This window comes from Schistocerca piceifrons, chromosome 1 (genome assembly GCF_021461385.2).
Source record: "Schistocerca piceifrons isolate TAMUIC-IGC-003096 chromosome 1, iqSchPice1.1, whole genome shotgun sequence".
Classification (NCBI taxonomy): domain Eukaryota; kingdom Metazoa; phylum Arthropoda; class Insecta; order Orthoptera; family Acrididae; genus Schistocerca; species Schistocerca piceifrons.
This window is the reverse complement of record NC_060138.1, coordinates 507,034,794-507,055,575: the sequence shown is the minus strand read 5'-3', so window position 1 is coordinate 507,055,575 and position 20,782 is coordinate 507,034,794.

Below are 20,782 nucleotides of genomic sequence, written 5' to 3'. Positions count from 1 at the left end.
CAAATAACAAAGTGTTTTCCATCATGGTGGGCCCACAATTCCCATATTGTTGTTCCCAGAGTAGCACCTGCAACTTATTTCCTCAATAATTTGCTGGATGTATTCCAAACAGTGTCTTACTCTACAGCTTTGTCCCCTACAGCTCCCTGCAGTACAATGGAAGTCATTTCTTGATGTCTTAGCAGATCTTCTACCATCCTATACCTTCTCCTTGTTAGTGTTTTCCTCATAATCCTTTCCTCTCCTCATTCTCTCTCTTATTAGTCCACTTAACTTTCAACATACGTCTTCAGCGGCACATATCAAATGCTTCGATTCTCTTCTGTTCTGGTTTCCCCACAGTCCATGTTTCACTACCACACGTCGCTCTGCTCCAAAAGTATATTCTCAGAAATTTCTTCCTCAAACGGTTCCAATGGCTCTGAGCACTATGGGACTTAACATCTGAGGCCATCAGTCCCGTTTACTTAAACCTAACTAACCTAAGGACATTTCGCACATCCATGCCCGAGGCAGGATTCGAACCTGCGACCGTAGTGGTCTCGAGGTTCCAGACTGAAGCGCCTAGAACCGCTCGGCCACTTCGGCCGGCTTTCTTCCTCAATTTAAGCCCTGTTTTTCCTACTAGTAGATTTCTCTTGGCCAGGAATGCCCTTCTTGCCAGTTTGCTTCTGATGTCATCTTTGCTCCGTCTGTCATGGGTTTTGTAGCTGCCTAGGTAGCAGATCTCCTTCATTTGCTTCGTGATCATGAACCCTGATGTTAAGTTTCTCACTATTCTCATTTCTGCTATTTCTCATTACTTACGCCTTTCTACGATTTACTCTCAATCCATATACTGTACTCAGTAGACCGTCCTTTCCATTCAGTAGATGATGTAATGCTTCTTCATGTTTACTCAAGATAGCAATGTCATCAGCGAATCGCATCACTGATGTCCATTCACTTTGAATTTTAATTCCAGTCCAGAAGCTTTCTTTGACTTCCATCATTGCATCTTCGAGGTACAGATTGAACACTAGGGAGGAAAGACTACATGTCTTACACTATTTTGTATCCGAGCACTTTGTTCTTGGTCGTCCCATTTTACACTGTCGAACGCTTTCCCCGGGTCGACAAATGCTATGAACTTGTCTTTATTTTTTCGTTAGTTTTCCCTTCATTATCAACCACAAGGTCAGAATTGCCTCACTGGTACCTTTACCTCTCCTGAAGCCAAATTGATCACTATCCAACACATCCTAAATTACCTTTCCCATTCTTCTGTATATTGTTTTTGTAAGCAACTTGGATGCGTGAGCTGTAGTGCGCTAATTCTCACACTTGTCGGCTCTTGCAGTCTTTGGAATTCTGTGGATGATATTTTTTTGGAAAGCCAGATGGTACGTCACCAGACTCATACATTCTATACATCATCGTGAATAATCGTTTTGTTGGCTCTTCCCCACAATAATTTTAAAAATTCTGTTGGAGTGTTATAAATCCCTTCTGCCTTATTTGATCTAAAAGTCCTCGAAAGCTCTCTTAAATGCTAATACTGGATCACTGTCTCTTCTATGTCGGCTCCTGTTTCTTCTTCTATTACATAAGAAAAATTATTCCCCTTATAGAGACCTTCAAGGTTCTCTTTCCACCAACCCGCTCTCTCCTTTGCATTTAACAGTGGAATTCCCGTTGTGCTCTTAATGTTACCACCGTTGTTTTTAATTTCGGCGAAGGTTGTTTTGATTTTCCTATACGCCGATTCGTTCCTTCCTACAATCATATCTTTTTCGATGTCTTCACATTTGTCACGCAGCCAGTTTGTCTAAGGTTCCCCGCACTTCGTATTTATTTCACTTACCAGCGAATTTTATTTCTGTAATCCTGAATTTCCCTAAACTTTTTGTACTTTCTTCTTGCATCGGACAGCTGAAGTATTTCTTCTGTTACCCATGGTTTCTTCGCAGTTAGCTTCGTTGTACCTATGTTTTTCTTTCCAAGTTCTATGATTACCCTTTTTAGACATGTTCATTCACCTTCAACTGTACAGCCTACTCACCTGTTCCTTATTGCTGTATCTATAGCCTTAGAGAACTTAATGAGATTATCGATTTTAAATAGTTTCTCTGATACTGCCTAAAAACTATTGATACAGTTACATTGTTGCTTAATCTCCAGTTAACATCTATTCTTGACATATTAAACGCTTCGTATCAGTTTTCGTGCAAAAACATTATGCAATGTTTTTTTCTGTTTGTTTAGTTTTAAGGGTTTTCTTTTCGGAATACATTGGTCTCTTTCATCTACACTGTCCACTAAATACGTGCCCCCTCTGTCCACTCTGCTATCTTTGAATGTCTATCAAGGAGTCATTATACACGCACCTTATCGTGGTGTCTGGACTCTTCCTTGTGAACTGCTAGAAGCGGGGAAGGCTAGTTACGAATCTTCTACATCTGCTGTCAGTCATATCTGCCAAAATATTACAGCTTCCACTCTCGGAGGCACACGTTCAATCAGGTGCTGGAAGTTTGTTTTGGAATGGCAGCCCATTCTTCACGGAGTGCTGCACTGAGAAGAGGTATCGATGTCAGTCGGTGAGGCCTAGCACGAAGTCGGGGTGCCGGCCGGGCTGGCCGAGCGGTTCTAGGTGCTACAGTCTGGAACCGCGTGACCGCTACGGTGCAGGTTAGAATCCTGCCTCGGGCATGGTTGTGTGTGATGTCCTTAGGTTAGTCAGGTTTAAGTAGTTCTAAGTTCTAGGGAACTGATGACCTCAGAAGTTAAGTCCCATAGTGCTCAGAGCCATTTTTGAAGTCGGGGTTCCAAAACATCCCAGAGGTGTTTTATAGGATTCAGGTAAGGACTATGTGCAGGCCAGTCCATTACAGGGATGCTGTTGTCGCCACAGGCCGTGCATTATGAACAGTGGTTCGATCGTGTCGAAAGATGCAATCGCCATCTCCAAGTAGGTCTTCAACAGTGCGATGCAAGAAGGTGCTTAAAACATCAATGTAGCCTGTGCTGTGATAGTGCCAATCAAAACAACAAGGGGTGCAAGCCCTCTACGTTGTCGTAATGCAGAAACTGAGCGATTTATGTGACCTCCAAGAGGGCCTGTTCGTCACCTTTCTGGGCAAGGATTAAAGACTTTCCGAAACGGCTAAGTTTGGAAACTGTTCGCTCAAGCCATAGGTGACGGGGGTGCACGGCGTCTGCGGATATGTGCACGGCGAACAGATGTGCAATTGCTAAGCAGCTGACCACCCATACGAACAAAGGGGCTAGCAAAGGGTCTCTTCAAAGCTCGTTCCGAGAACGTTGCTACGTATGGGCCTCCGCAGCAGGAGCCTGGTTCATGCTCTCAGGCCAAATATTGTTCATCGGAGACAAAGACCGGAATTTGCACGGCAATACCCCAACTGCACGTCCACTGACTGGCGACAGAAGGGCTTTTCGAATGCATCGCGCTTTTTTACTCCATCGTACAGATGGCTATTGGCTTGTACGGCGTGAAACGTTCGAAAGCAAACATCTGCAAGAATCGTCGGAAGAGTCCCGGACGAAGGAGCGAGCTTTATGATCTGCGGACTGTTTTCGTGGCATCCCCTCCCTGGTTGTTCCTGTCATTCTGGAACGCACAATGGATCAACACAAGTATGCATCTCTCATCCATGGGAACGATGTCTACCCCTAAATGCAGTTTGTTCTTCCTCGGCACGATGGCATCGGCCAGCAGAAAAATGTAACGTGTCCAATGGTTCGCAAAGTAAGTACGTGGTTCGAAGAGCACCAGGATGAGTTAATGTGCTCTCGTGGCCACTAAACTCTCCGGATTTGAACCCTATTGAGAATCTATGGGACCACCTCGATCGTGATGTACTCGCCATCGATTCTAACCCAAGAAACCTGGCGCAACTGGCCACAGTACTGGAGCTGGCATGGCTCAACATCCCTTTCGATACTTTCGAGAACCTCACTGAATTTACTGAAGCACATCTTGCAGCAGTGGGAGTTGCAAAAGGTGGTTATTCAGGCTATGGAGAGGTGCTCACGTTAATGTGACGGGACGGTGTAAATCATGGTTCGCAGTGAGGCATAAACGGCACATTATAAAACTGTTTAAGCGTGTGGGACTGGTAACAAATAGGACTTGCTGAGGATATTGAAACTATACGTAGAATGGCAGCATAAATGGTAAAATGTTCATTTGAGGCATGCCGTAAAACTGGAAATAGACGCCAGCTGTCCTGTAAATTATATGAATGCGAGGTGCCTGTTCCTTCGAAAGGACAGACCCTACGGAGATCCCACAGGTTTGGACACTATATGTAAATGGAAGGGGCATCATTGCTGTCAGCTGCAGCGCGGTATAGAATGGAATCAGCAGCGACGAGAGAGAATGTGTACCCGACAGGGATTCGAACCTGGGATCTCCAGCTTACTCGGCAAGTGCGGTAACCACTGCGCCAGCAGGGACAGAACGTTATCGCAACTGCACGAACTGTCTCGGTACATCTCACGGCTGATCCATACACACCGAGTGGCACCTGTCCGCAGTCCCTGTCCATTATACTACCGTTCGCTATTCAGAGATTTCCACAGGAGTTCGGATGTCATTAGTGCATTTGCACTGAAGAAAGTGGATCCATTAGGCAGCCAGTGGTATAAATTACATGAATGCGTGGTGTCTGTTCCTTCGAAAGAACAGATACCACGCAGATCCCGCAGCTTTGAACACTATATGTAAATGGAAGGGGGGATCACTGCGGACAGGCGGCGCTCGGTGGGAGTGGGGATCCACCGTGAGGCGTACCAAGATAGTCCGTGCAGTTGCGATAACGCAATGTCCCGGATGGTGCAGTGGTTACCGCAACTGTCTCGTAAGCGGCAGATCCCGGTTTCGAATCCCGGTCCAGTACAAATTTTCGTTCGTCACCGCTGATTCCGCTTAATGTCCCGCTGCAGCTGACAGCAGTGATCCCCCTTCCTTTTACGTCTTCTAATTCGGTACTTCGAAACTCTCAAGAACAAACTGTAAGTGAGAATCTAGGAATATACATTATGGTCCATTGATAGTGATCGGGCCAAATATCTCACGAAATAATCGTCACACGATAAAACTACACAGAACGAAACTAGTCTAGCTTGAAGGAGGAAACCAGATGGCGCTATGGTTGGCCCGCTAGATGGCGCTGCCATAGGTCAAACGGATATCAACTGCGCTTTTCTAAATAGGAACCCCCATTTTTATTACATATTCGTGTAATACGTAAAGAAATATGAATGTTTCAGTTGGACCACTTTTTTCGTTTTGTGATAGATGGCACTGTAATAGTCACAAACATATAAATACGGGATATCACGTAACATTCCGCCTGTGCGGACGGTATTTGCTTAGTGTTAAAATGGACCGTTTACCAATTGCGGAAATGGTGGATATTGTGTTGATGTATGGCTATTGTGATCAAAATGCCCTACGGGCGTGTGCTATATATGCTGCTCGGTAAACTGGAGAACACCACCCAAGTGTCTGGAACGTTCGCCAGATAGTTACGTTATTTAAGGAAACAGGAAGTGTGTAGGCACATGTGAAACGTCAAACACGACCTGCAACTAATGATGATGATCAAGTAGGAGTTTTAGCTGCTGTCGCGGCTAATCCGCACATCAGTAGCAGACAAACTGCCCGAGAAAAGGGAATCTCAAAGACGTCGGTGTTGAGAATCCTACATCAACATAGATTGCACCCGTACCATATTTCTATGCACCAGGAACTGGATGGCGACGACTCTGAACGTCGTGTACAGTTTTTCCACTGGGTACACGAGAAATTTTATTGATGTCAATCTAAATGGTGCAACGTATGCTGATTTCCTACGTAATGTTCTACCGATGTTACTACCAGATGTTTCACTGCATGACGGAATGGCGATGTACTTTCAACATGATGGATGTCCGGCACATAGCTCGTGATCGGTTGAATCGGTATTGAATAGCATATTTCATGACAGGTGGATTGGTAATCGAAGCACCATAACATGGCTCGCACGTTCACCGGGTCGGACGTCCCCAGATTTCTTTCTGTGGGGAAAGTTGAAGGATATTTGCTATCGTGATCCACCGACAACGCCTGACAACATGCGTCAGCGCATTGTCAATGGATGTGCGAACATTACGGAAGGCGAACTACTCGCTGTTGAGAGGAATATCGTTACACGTATTTCCGAATGCATTGAGGTTGACGGACATCATTTTGAGTATTTATTGCATTAAAGTGGTTTTTACAGGTAATCACGCTGTTACAGCATGTGTTTTCAGAAATGATATGTTCACAAAGGTACATGTACCACATTGGAACACCCGAAATAAAATGTTCAAAGGTATCTACATTCTGTATTTTAATTTAAAAAACCTACCTGTTACCAACTGTTCGTCTTAAATTGTGAGCCATATGTTTGTGACTATTACAGCGCCATCTATCACAAAGGGGAAAAAGTGGACCAAATAAAACATTCATATTTCTTTACGTACTACACTAATATGTAATAAAAAATGTGGGTTCCAATTTTAAAAAACGCATTTGATATCCGTTTGACCTATGGCAGCGCCATCTAGTGAGCCAACCATAGCGCCATCTGGTTTCCCCCTTCAAGCTAGACTCGTTTCGTTCTTGGTAATTTTTTAGTTTGACGCTTGTTTCGTGAGATATTTGGCCCGGTCGCGATCAATGGACCTCCCTGTACAGTAGTACCCATTACCTATCAGAAGAAGAATTACAAAGATTAGTTTAGACTACTGTGTGCACACAGGCTTTTAGGGATTCTTAGCATTCTCTATACATGAAGGAAAGGGGAAGATGCTCCAATAAATGTCACAAGAGAAAGTCTCCTGCGTCATGTACTTCAGTTGTTTGCATAGTATAGATTTAGAAGTAGAGATGGATGTATATCTATGCTTCCTCAAAAGCTCACAAACATCACACGTGATGGAATGAAAAGATATTTATCTGTTTATTTAACCTGGCAATATTAGGGACACGATGCCATCTCTTACATCTCGCGCAGGCATTCCAGATATTTTATATTCCATACAAAACGATAACTATAAATTAAATCTAATACAGCATATTAAGAAACATATAGTAATTAGTACAGAGCAAAACGTGAAAAAAAACCGCAGATTACATTCGATCAAAGGACAATAAGAACGACAACTTACATGGAAGAAGATTTAAATTGTGAAGGCAAGCATCAATGGAAATGGGAGATGGGGTGGAAGATGAGGTACAAAGAAGAACATGATAAAATATGATTTACGAACGTAGGGGAAAGGAAGTGACGTGACTGACTGAGAAATGAACAGAACAACAAGCATAAATTGGTCTCCATGAGAATGTATGATTTCCGGTTTGGCACGGGAAAAATTAGCCACATTCGTTGATTTTTCAGTAGATGTTATGAGGGAGAAGATATGAATAATTTTAACGTCAATTTGTAAGACTGCAGCATTTTGCCTCCTTACATGACCAATTGACGTAATCAATTTAATCGATTAGATTAATGTATTTTTATCATTCTGGACTGAAGGTAAGGTGGGTTATGAGATTATTAATCGTAATTGTTGATACTGGGCAGCTTCACACAAACAATTGCCGTTCCATACGTATTATAAAAGTAATTACTGCACTGGCTAGGATAGCTAGAGCGACCCAGGGGTCGACTGACTTCGGGCAGGTGAGGAGCGAGCTGGGACTTTCTCTTAGCGGCCAAAGTGCAGAATTTGACAGCCCACCGCTGTGGCCCAACTAGTGGCGCCTCCCATTGCCAGGGGCGTGGGCAAAAGTTGAAAGGAGGCCATAAAGATAGCCTGAAGTTTTTACAGAATCACTGAAATACATGTCTTATCACCGCCTAGGCACCCGCAAGTCAATGGGTAAGAATTCTCTGCGACGCGGGGTAGCCGCACTGTCTAGGGGCGCCTTGTCACGGCCCGCGCAGCTCTCCCCCGTCGGAGTTTCGAGTCCTCCCTCGGGCATGGGTGTGTGTGTGTGTGTGTGTGTGTGTGGTTCTTAGTGTAAGTTAGTTAGATTAGGTAGTGCGTAAGCTTAGGGACCAAGATCTTACCACAAATTTCCACACAAGAATTCTCTCCATGCAGAACGCGTTTCCAGTCGTTGTATCCAGGACGTCTGATGAGCGGCTAAGCCCTTCAGGAGGACGATGCTTTAAACTGTTCGAGAAGCTTCTAGAACATTTTGTATGAACTGCTTGGGATGGCGGCAAGTTTCATTTCTAGAAGAAGTGGGAGGAAATCAGGTTGAAATGAAGGTCCTCGTTGGCTGATTTCGAGAGTCCACATTAGTAAACCGAGGTTACTGTGACCTGTTGTGGGGTTGTGAACCACTGAGGGCTACGGTGGGACGAATTGTGAAACACTGAGGGCTACCGTGGGACGAAGGATCTCGTTTCTAGGTCCCCGGTTTCATACATACACAATACACAAACCGAGGTTTTGCTGATATCTAGGCAGAATGTGTCGGGAGACTCTCTTGTGGGTGTCCAACCGACGCACATCACTGGAGAGTGTATAATTTGTTTGAGACATTGTTGGTTGGCAAATCGTCCAGTGATCACTCTCAGACCTAGTCTGAGAAAGTACCGATTGTGCCTCTTGGGACAGAATCATTTTGTTTCTCTGCGAGCAGAGGGACAAATCGGTGCTTCTGCGTGGAGCTTTAGTCATTCCGAAGTGCTCACCTATGACCACACACTTGACTCGAATGTCTGCTCCTGGCAAGTGTGCAAGCAGATTGTCTCGACTCTTGAACGGACTCTGTACCTGAGCAACTTCGAACGTTGGCATTAGCGGACGCAACCACGTGCCTTCTGTAAAGATAAATTCACGTCTACGACGACCCCAGACTTCAATAGGTCGACTATTTATGGCGATATACGCGCCGCGGCTCGATAAGTGGGTCACCGAAACAATGAGTGGTTCAGTTCCAGTAGATTATTCTCTGAGCTCTCTGTTGTCAGCGCCGGTAAGGGTGGAGCTTTTCACTTAAAAAGAGGCTAGACAGTATCAACCATTTAACTGTTACTCTCATGAGACTACGGGGTAATTCAATATTGTAACTGTACAGTTTCTATTTTGCAATGTCCCTGATTTTTTTGTATTAAATATCTTGATAGTATCCTACTATTGAATAATTAGGATTACTCTTTACATACTGATTTTGAATAAGTTATTTACGGACATTAGCCAGTTAGGATCAATAAAACAATTTTTGTCTAATATCTCATGGGAGTCAATCATACCAGGACTCGTTAGATGACAACATTTTAAAATATCGACCTATCCAAAGTGTTACAACTTAAAAACAAGAGGAGACTACATTTTGTACTGAAAGCAAGTAGCTTGATCTACTGGCTGATGGCAGCAATAGAATGTTTTTGTTTTGTGGTTAGGCACAGGTAAGATACAAGAAAAGTGAGACTTTATGTTTCTATTATGACGATATGACAGTTGCTTAAACTGAGATGCAAGGTAGTGGACTACGTTCTGCACAGACAGTGAAGCATCACCGAGCGAGGTGGCGCAGTGGCTAGCACACTGGACTCGCATTCGGGAGGACGACGGTTCAATCCCACGTCAGGCCATCCTGAGTTAGGTTTTCTGTGATTTCCCTCAATCACTCCAGGCAAATGCCAGGATGATTCCTTCGAAAGGGCACGGCCGACTTCCTTCCCTGTCCTTTCCTTATCCGATGAGACCGATGATCTCGCTGTTTGGTCTCCTCCCCCAAACAACCCAACCCCAACCCAGTGAGGAATCAATGAAGCAAACATACAATTTGGTACTCGCATAACTGGACCATTCGCAGCTAACCTAAATAGGCGAATAAACAAGGTCATGGTCAAATAGTGGATGTTACAAGACAGAGAAGCATTCATACTTATAACTGCGCAAGTTTATGTTTTACATCGTCTACATTTATGTTCCAAAATGTTTTAATGGCATAGAGGCAGGAGCATATCTTCCTCCATAAGACGGCAGCATTTTCTGCCCATTTGAGATGACAGTCCAGAGTTGCACAGTTTTTGATAATAATTGTTTCTTGCTGCTCAATGGCTGGGTGAAAGTCTTTCAATTGGATGCCAAGTCGCTGACTTGTATGTCCCCAATCAGCCCAGTTACGCAATTTGGGAAAGGGGACCTACAGTTTAAAAAATGGCTGTGAGCAGTATGGGACTTAACACCTGAGGTCATCAGTCCCCAAGGACTTAGAAGTACTTAAACCTAACTAATCTAAGGACATCACACACATCCATGCCCGAGGCAGGATTCGAACCTGCGACCGTTGCGGTCACGCGGTTCCAGACTGAACCGCCTAGAACTGCTCGGCCACACCTGCCGGCCCTACAGTTTACTGTGAAATCCGAACCACTTAGAAATTCATTACATTGTTCGGAGGTGATGGCTCGATTAAAGACAGACTGGAAATTTCTTTCGTCCTACTGGTATGCGCTCGCGATATGCAGCTAGGTCACCAGGCCTGACTTCACTGTTCTCGATTAGATACTAAATCACCGTTTCCGTCAGAGGCCGATCCTTCGATCTCCTGTAACGGTCACAATACACAAACCTATATCTGGGCCCACGTATCCCTCCAGTTGGCCCAAAAATGCATGGCCCGCTGCATGGTAGCAGCACTGGGCTCCTACCTTTGCCACGGTTTGCTGTTCAAGATAAGGTATAAGCCTCTTACACTCCCGCAGTGCAGGGATGATATAAGCTTTTAATATGTCCCTGGCAGAGCAATAGTCCCTTTCCTCAGGTACCAAATGGTGCTGCAGTGTCGTTGACCCACGTGCTTTACCATCGTCTTGGTGGTGGGCCTTGCAGCATGCTCCCCCCACAGTCCCCAACCAGATTTTTGACATCCCTCTGCCCCTCATTATTTCTACCATTTTTCATCTAACCGGGCAAGATTGGTATTGCAATATTGCCAATGCGCTTGATGTCCACGAAGGAGATCTATGGCCTTCTTCGTTAGAAAAGGCCACTGAATGTGGCTGAGTGGAAGTATCCGCAAGTCGACTGGTGTGCCCTCTGGCGATCGATGCGCGGTTCTTACCATCTCACTGACGTCCAGTCTGCGTGTTACCCTACGGTCAATGGGAAGCAAGTATGCCTGCCATTTCTTCACGGGATTCACCTTGCGGGCACCCTGTTGTGTGTAGCCTGTGATGTGCTGGACACAGACGGACATCGCCTGGTGTGCGGACCGGCGATAAATGCCTGGTTCTTGTGCGACAGATGCTGGCCCTGATTATCCATACGACTGGTCACCAGATACCTTATGACTTACTCCACTTTCCGGACTCGTGATACTTCCCAAATACGAAGACGAACTCCGTGAATTTGTGGTCACGCAGTTTACTACTTTCTTGCTGCCTGCGTTAAAAGCATTCTTAGTTTTTACACTTCCATAATGAACAGCTTTGTGCAGTTGTCTGAAATCCCAAATACAGAAAATTTTTCTCTGTTTTTCTTTGTAATGTCACTATCAACCTACCCTGATTTTGGTGAATGCAGCCAGAACGCCTTTGGACTGCAGGAACTGACTCGTAGATAGGACGGTTTGTCCATTATAAATAGTTTTGTATACAGATCAGTATATTGAAAGTGTCAGATCTTTATTTCAGTGCGAGAGAGACATAAAGTTAGGGTGCTCCGGCAATGAGTTGACCCATGCGTTTTCCACTCAGTGCAGATTATTCGCTAGTCATTGGCATGTTCTTCTCCAAAAACCAATTTCCCTCCGAGTGTGACGAAGTGCCAGTTTCTTCTCCCCACGATGACAGTTCGTGCTGCGCTCTATGGTGTAATAAGAAATAAAGTAAACTAAACTAAAATTTAATAAAAATGAAACTATCCCACTGATGTGGCATGTACTTCTGCTCCACGTTCCTCATGCTTCCCTTGGTTCTTGGGAGAGGTAACAGGACACAGAGGCTAGGTCTCGGGTTGCTCACTTTGTCACGGCCCTGCGTTTGGACGCCAGAAAGGGTCCTTTGTCGTGCTATATATATGAAAGTGTCAAGTCCGATCCATATTGAACCCTAAGAGTTTTACCTGTGACTCATCTCTTCTCTGACTTCTAGCAATATTTGATGATGTGGAAAATGCCAGACTGCACCATGGATCGGAATCCACTTTAAGCTATAGATCCCGTACTACTGGCAGGCCGGCCGGAGTGGCCGAGCGGTTAAAGGCGATACAGTCTGGAACCGCACGACCGCTACGGTCGCAGGTTCGAATCCTGCCTCGGGCATGGATGTGTGTGATGTCCTTAGGTTAGTTGGGTTTAAGTAGTTCTAAGTTCTAGGGGACTTATGACCACAGCAGTTGAGTCCCATAGTGCTCAGAGCCACTACTGGCAGGATGAGTCCGTTCTAAGGCCAGAGGAAGGCAACGGCGTACCACCTCCAACAGGATCATGCCTAGTATAACGCTATGGAGCTCAAAACAGTCTTCAGTTTACGACTGCTTTACAACTTATTAAAGTACCTTTAGGAATTACATGTAAACACAGCGAAACTTCGATCATAATGCCTGTACAGTTGGTGTACATACCAAGCGAATCCCGCACGTGGAGCGTGCACCAGAGAAGAAAGAAACGCTCGTGGTAGCAGCCGAGCTGAAGACGATGAGATTACTCGCGGGCCTCCCTCGAGGCGGCCGCGGCCGTAAGCTGGGTAGGCTGGGTAGGCCGTGCTGGGCCAGGCAGTGCCGCCGGCAGTTTGACACATTAATCCCTCGTTAGGGGCGGCGCTAAGCCTGCGCGATATCTGACGGCCGATCTCGGCGTGACTGGCCCCGCCGCCGGGATTACACGCCGGCTAATGTCGGCCAGATACCGGCGCAGACGACGCCGCCGACGACGCCGCGATAAATTCGCCGCTGCTCCTAAGCTGCGCTGCCGCTTCCTGGGCAGACCGGCTCGCCCTAAGCCGGGTTATTGACAGCCCCCGGGGAGACGGCCGCGCAAGCTGTTTACCGTCACCACGTGTTTACTTGCCTCTGAGCCAGCGCACTTCTCCCAGTACGAGGAGTCGGTGAAGTTGTTGAACTGTCCGTAAACGATGTGCTTACAAATCCACAGCTACATCCATACTCTTAAAACCACCGCCCTAGTGCATTCTAAGGCTTATTAGGGCTTAGAATTGCAGAAGAATTCTTCTACTGACAATGCCATTTACACATTCACTCACCAAATTTTTAAAAGCTTTCGGTGGTGAAATAGCGATGTGCCAAAGGCATTTGATTGTGTAAATCACAGTATCCTCATAGATAGATTGAACTTTTGTGGGATTTATGGTATAACCAACCAGTGGAAAACGGCATATCTAACCAAAACACTGCATGAAGCTGTACGTAGTAAGTCAGAGAATGTTGTCTGAAGACATTATTCTGAACTGGAGAAGATCAAGTCCGGTGTCCCCCAAGGCTCAATCTTACATCCAGTAGTGTTCCTCATACACACTGAAGTGGCGGAAGTCATGGCACAGCGGTATGCACAGGTACAGATATGGTAAAAGGCCAATTCGTTGGCCGAGTTGTTATTTGTACTCAGGTGATTTATGCAAAAAGGTTTATGAGACCTGGTAGTCAAGGAATGCAGGATTCGATTACGATTGTGGACGGGGCCCGAATCAGTTGCCACTGGTTTGGTTTTGCAATTTCACATATTCATTTTAAGACCACATTTCGAGACTCATCCATAAATAAAAAATAGCACACCTTAATAATATGGAAGAAACGACTGTGTAATTAATATTACTTCCAGTACGTTACAGTTTACCAACTGAGCATGAAATGCAGACACAGCAAATAATGTATTCAAAACAAGCCAACGTGGTCGCAATTAGAATTTTAAGGCAAGTAACCACAGTTACGGCTGAAGGCATTTAACGCCAATAATGGCAATAATTTAAAAGATTTAACAACATACTGTCAAATAACAATGCAATAGCAAGAGCTAATTCAAAAGACAGGCAACTGATCACGAAACAGGTGAGACAAAATGATAGTAAAATTGGTAGAACAATGGTTTAAACTTGCTGTAAGGCCGAGAATGACAATTATATTACAAATTTAAAAACGTACAATAAAGCAGCAAATATAATAACAAAGGTTAATTGAAAATGACGAGCAACTGGTCACCATATAGGTGAGACAAATGATGGTAACTTGGTAATACAATAATAAAATAATAACACTACAAAAGAACACAAGGGCTAGTCACAGACGGTGCTCCAGGAATCGACCTCTGAGTAGGTCAGGCCAAAAAAACTTTCGCGAGCGATGAGAAAGGCAGCTAAGAGTTGCATTCACATCACAGGATGGTAACTCAGGCTAGTGGCAGTCTAACAAGTGACTAATGATAATCTTGGTGAGGCTACCTGACGTTCAGTAAACCAAATACAAAGATTTAAAAATACGCCAAAGCTGGAACCGGTGGTCTGGACTCCGCCCGCAGAATACTGTGCTGAGAGTGCCCGGAACAAAAAGGAATCACTACCACCAAGGTAGAAGAATCGCCAACCAACCTACAATCAAGAAAGCTGTCAATCTTACACGCCTCGCCGGACAGCGGCGGCAAGGCGAGGAAACGTTCACTGGGGCGTTAGCGGCCACCAAGCAGGAAAATACCGCTGGATGAGCGTAACAATTGTAACAAGTTGAAGGTAGTAAATAGTAATTAGAAGCCCAGAAAGCTAAACAGATTCGCCTTTCCCAAGCACTCCACTAGCTGCTCTTCGCCTAGGCGACCCTACAAGCAGCAATACGAACCCAAGTCACTGGAGAATCACGAGATTTCACAATGGTGGAGGTTCCTCTACTCGAATTGAAATGCACTGAACTTAAAACTTGCAGGATCCGGTTTCGACGAGGTCGTGCACCCTCGTGACCACAGCTCTTTGATCCGGCAGTCCATATGCGCGTCCAGCGGTCCCGGATTGTTTTTGCTCTGTACGGACCTGGCTCCCCCTGCGTCCCCAACCGAGTTGCTCACTCGCACGACACGGAAGAACAACGACGTCACCCCAAAGATAGGGCCACAGTTACTACATATCGATAACGCCGCTGCTGCCACTAGCTGTCCGCTTGCGAAACCAAGTGTGCGCCATCAACACAAGAAGAAGACAAACAACCGCAACCATGTCAACTAAACGATATAGTGTGGCCTCCAACAGAGGACAGAAGCCTACAACAGCACCAATATGAGCCGCAGCACGGCTCAGTTTCCGATTTTATTATAGCCGCACAGTGAGAATTAACAGGCTTTGAACAAAGAGTAGTAGTTGGGGCTAGATGCATGGGATATACCAATTTATAAATATTATGGAATTCAAATATTTCGAGACACACACGGTCAAGAGTGATTGCTTCTTACCATCGATGACGCAGTGGTCGACGGTCTTCTCTTATCGACCAAGAGCTACGGCATTAGCGTAGACAATACTAAAAGACAAGCACACCAGTATGAGACAACCATAAAAATCAGCGTGAGACTTACGAGGAACGTATCCGTAGGGACAGAGGGGCGAAATTTGGTCTTAGTGGGCTACGTTAGCACGCTACCGACAAGAGTGCCTTTGTTAAAAGCACGACATCGCCTACAGCATGGTGCAGTATTTCTACACTGGACTTCCAATGACTTGTTGAGTGCATGAGACGTGGAGTTTCGGCATTACGCCACGCAAAAGGAGGTCCGACAAGATATTAGGAGGTACTCCATCACTTTTGTCACCTCAGAGTATGTAAACGACCATCTGTCTAATACAGAACAAGCAGAATTACTTCGTTTTGCAGATGACATTAGTACTACAATCAATCCAAGCCAATATACACAAACAGAAGAAACTGTTAACAGTCTTCCAGAATGAGATTTTCACTCTGCAGCGGAGTGTGCGCTGATATGAAACTTCCTGGCAGATTAAAACTGTGTGCCCGACCGAGACTCGAACTCGGGACCTTTGCCTTTCGCGGGCAAGTGCTCTACCATCTGAGCTACCGAAGCACGACTCACGTCCGGTACTCACAGCTTTACTTCTGCCAGTATCCTGTCTCCTACCTTCCAAACTTTACAGAAGCTCTTCTGCGAACCATGCAGAACTAGCACTCCTGAAAGAAAGGATATTGCGGAGACATGGCTTAGCCACAGCCTGGGGGATGTTTCCAGAATGAGATTTTCACTCTGCAGCGGAGTGTGCGCTGATATGAAACTTCCTGGCAGATTAAAACTGTGTGCCCGACCGAGACTCGAACTCGGGACCTTTGCCTTTCGCGGGCAAGTGCTCTACCATCTGAGCTACCGAAGCACGACTCACGTCCGGTACTCACAGCTTTACTTCTGCCAGTATCCTGTCTCCTACCTTCCAAACTTTACAGAAGCTCTTCTGCGAACCATGCAGAACTAGCACTCCTGAAAGAAAGGATATTGCGGAGACATGGCTTAGCCACAGCCTGGGGGAAGTTTCCAGAATGAGATTTTCACTCTGCAGCGGAGTGTGCGCTGATATGAAACTTCCTGGCAGATTAAAACTGTGTGCCCGACCGAGACTCGAACTCGGGACCTTTGCTTTTCGCGGGCAAGTGCTCTACCATCTGCGCTACCGAAGCACGACTCACGTCCGGTACTCACAACTTTACTTCTGCCAGTATCCTGTCTCCTACCTCCCAAACTTTACAGAAGCTCTTCTGCGAACCATGCAGAACTAGCACTCCTGAAAGAAAGGATATTGCGGAGACATGGCTTAGCCACAGCCTGGGGGATGTTTCCAGAATGAGATTCTCACTCCGCAGCAGAGTGTGCGCTGATATGAAACTTCCTGGCAGATTAAAACTGTGTGCCCGACCGAGACTCGAACTCGGGACCTTTGCCTTTCGCGGGCAAGTGCTCTACCATCTGAGCTACCGAAGCACGACTGACGTCCGGTACTCACAGCTTTACTTCTGCCAGTATCCTGTCTCCTACCTTCCAAACTTTACAGAAGCTCTTCTGCGAACCATGCAGAACTAGCACTCCTGAAAGAAAGGATATTGCGGAGACATGGCTTAGCCACAGCCTGGGGGATGTTTCCAGAATGAGATTTTCACTCTGCAGCGGAGTGTGCGCTGATATGAAACTTCCTGGCAGATTAAAACTGTGTGCCCGACCGAGACTCGAACTCGGGACCTTTGCCTTTCGCGGGCAAGTGCTCTACCATCTGAGCTACCGAAGCACGACTCACGTCCGGTACTCACAGCTTTACTTCTGCCAGTATCCTGTCTCCTACCTTCCAAACTTTACAGAAGCTCTTCTGCGAACCATGCAGAACTAGCACTCCTGAAAGAAAGGATATTGCGGAGACATGGCTTAGCCACAGCCTGGGGGATGTTTCCAGAATGAGATTTTCACTCCGCAGCAGAGTGTGCGCTGATATGGAACTTCCTGGCAGATTAAAACTGTGTGCCCGACCGAGACTCGAACTCGGGACCTTTGCCTTTCGCGGGCAAGTGCTCTACCATCTGAGCTACCGAAGCACGACTCACGTCCGGTACTCACAGCTTTACTTCTGCCAGTATCCTGTCTCCTACCTCCCAAACTTTACAGAAGCTCTTCTGCGAACCATGCAGAACTAGCACTCCTGAAAGAAAGGATATTGCGGAGACATGGCTTAGCCACAGCCTGGGGGATGTTTCCAGAATGAGATTTTCACTCTGCAGCGGAGTGTGCGCTGATATGAAACTTCCTGGCAGATTAAAACTGTGTGCCCGACTGAGACTCGAACTCGGGACCTTTGCCTTTCGCGGGCAAGTGCTCTACCATCTGAGCTACCGAAGCACGACTCACGTCCGGTACTCACAGCTTTACTTCTGCCAGTATCCTGTCTCCTACCTTCCAAACTTTACAGAAGCTCTTCTGCGAAACATGCAGAACTAGCACTCCTGAAAGAAAGGATATTGCGGAGACATGGCTTAGCCACAGCCTGGGGGAAGTTTCCAGAATGAGATTTTCACTCTGCAGCGGAGTGTGCGCTGATATGAAACTTCCTGGCAGATTAAAACTGTGTGCCCGACCGAGACTCGTACTCGGGACCTTTGCCTTTCGCGGGCAAGTGCTCTACCATCTGAGCTACCGAAGCACGACTCACGTCCGGTACTCACAGCTTTACTTCTGCCAGTATCCTGTCTCCTACCTTCCAAACTTTACAGAAGCTCTTCTGCGAAACATGCAGAACTAGCACTCCTGAAAGAAAGGATATTGCGGAGACATGGCTTAGCCACAGCCTGGGGGAAGTTTCCAGAATGAGATTTTCACTCTGCAGCGGAGTGTTCGCTGATATGAAACTTCCTGGCAGATTAAAACTGTGTGCCCGACCGAGACCCGAACTCGGGACCTTTGCCTTTCGCAGGCAAGTGCTCTACCATCTTTTCTTTTTTTTTTTTTTTTCTTTTTTTTTGTCAAAATTTAGACAGTGGTGGGGATGGAACCCGGGACCAAAGACGTTTTGATTATTAATCAAAGACGCTACCCCTTTTTTTTTTTTTATTTCCCTGGACCTCTTCCATTTCAGGCGTTGGCCCCTATCATCCATATCACCCCCAAAATCCCATCTAACCTAAAAAAAAAAAAAAAAAAAATCTGTTGCCACCGCCACTTTCACCCTAACTTAACCTACTTTTTTATTTATTTTTTTCATTATTTTTTTTTATAAATATATAAAGGAACTGAATAATTCTTCTTGCCGTGACAATCTGTCCAATACCCGTGAAACAGAAGAACACGAAATCAATCAAGCACTTCTGATTTGTTTGATGTTACGGCTTCTGGCAAAATTAGTTTTCCTGAGGCACTTTCACTTGCTGTACTATAAAAATAAGTAAATAAATAAATGCCAACTTAATTATAATGAAGCACAATTAGTATCGACTCGCTGTAGTGTTGTGCACCAACCAAAAATAAAATAAAATTTACCGCTTCATTATGGCAAAGTGTGAAGTAAGAAATTTTGAAACAAAGCTTTGTATTTCCGACTCGTTTTAAGGTTGTAGTGTTCTTCCATTATATACTGTATATACTCGTCTATACTCGCATGTGTATTCGTAACTGCAAAATATGCAAACTGGCCGATAATCCAAGCATAGCTATTGTGCTTTGTTGCAGGAAAGAAATGCCAGTCTGGTTGAAGTACATCTTTAAGTGTTATAGCAGAGTCTGTGGTTCTAGTAATTATTGCGAGTTTTTTTCTAGTCCAGTTCCATATGTAGTATTGGTCGCGGCAGATGAGAATGTGTGCCAAGGTATCTACAGTATGGCAATGACCGCAGTACGGACTCTGCTTCATTTTGATTTTGTGCAACTTTTCAACTGTGGGGACCTTCTCGTTCACAATGTCATACCACGTGGACACTACTTTGGAGTGGAGGATGGGATTGTTAATGTTTTTCCAGACGTTACTCCAGTTGACCGCTGGATATTTCGCTTCAATTGGGTTTTGCCTATGGTGTCTCGTGAGGTGGTAATAGGTCCTTCTGGTGTTAAGCAGCTGTGAAGTATCTTGAATATAGCTCATTTCCAGATAATAAGTCCGGACGTGATCGAGTTGAGCGCTGATGCGACCAACATCGACTGGGGCCTTTTTGCTCGTTGGGGCTAACCTGTTGAATAAAGTTTTCGTAATTGTCGGATGGGGTGACTGCAGTATTTTGCGGATTCGGTCCATATATAGGGCAGTGGATTGGTTCTTGATGTCTTTGACGCCCAACCCACCAGCGGCGCGGGTTAACACTATGGTTGGCATGGCGACTTTAAAGATGTTTCCGCTCCATATGAACCAATACGCTGCAGCTAAAAGCTTTTGCGCTGTATCCTTGGGTACTGGTAACACTGCTGCGATGTGGTATATTTTGCTTAGCGCATAGCTGTTAATCAATAGAGCTCTCTGTATCCGATTGAGCGTTCTAGTTTTGTGTTCACGGAGAGTAGCCCTGAATATATGTAGTTTATGGTCCCAGTTGGCTACTGTCATCTCGCTGGGGTTGGCCATTAGAATCATACCTAAGTGGTTCGTCTTCTCTGTTCTTTGCAGCCATGTTCTTTGAATGGTCTCCGTATGGGGTCCGACAGGTAAAATTTTCGATTTTTGTTCATTGAGTTTGGCTCCGGAAGAAGTGGCGTAAGCGTGGATTATTTGTTGAACGACTTCCATTTCTGAGTGCGTGTTAACTACTACACTGACGTCATCAGCAAAAAGCGTGACACACTGTTTTTGTACCCAACACCTGTAGACCTTGTAACCTGTGATGCAGGTTTAACAGTAACGGTTCTACGGCGATTGCGTATAGTGCCATAGAAAGGGGGCAGCCTTGTCTCACTGATTGCTTGATCGGGACTGGTGAACTTAGCTGACCGTTAATTTTGATTCGAGAGGAAGTGCCGACTATACATTTGCGTATGATCTGAATAAAATGAGCACTGAATCCCATCCGTTGCATTACAGTTAGTAGAAAGTGGTGGTTGATGCGGTCAAAAGCCTTATCGAAGTCTAAAAACATGAGACCAACATTGCATTTGCATAGCCACGACAAATATATTATGTCTCTATATTCACATAATGCATTCAACATTGATCTCCCTGGCACAGCACTCATTTGATAAGGGCCAAGTACTTTCGGCAGTACCATCTTCAGTCTACAGTTTTTGAGTCGGGTGAAGATTTTATAGTCGGAATTGAGGAGTGTT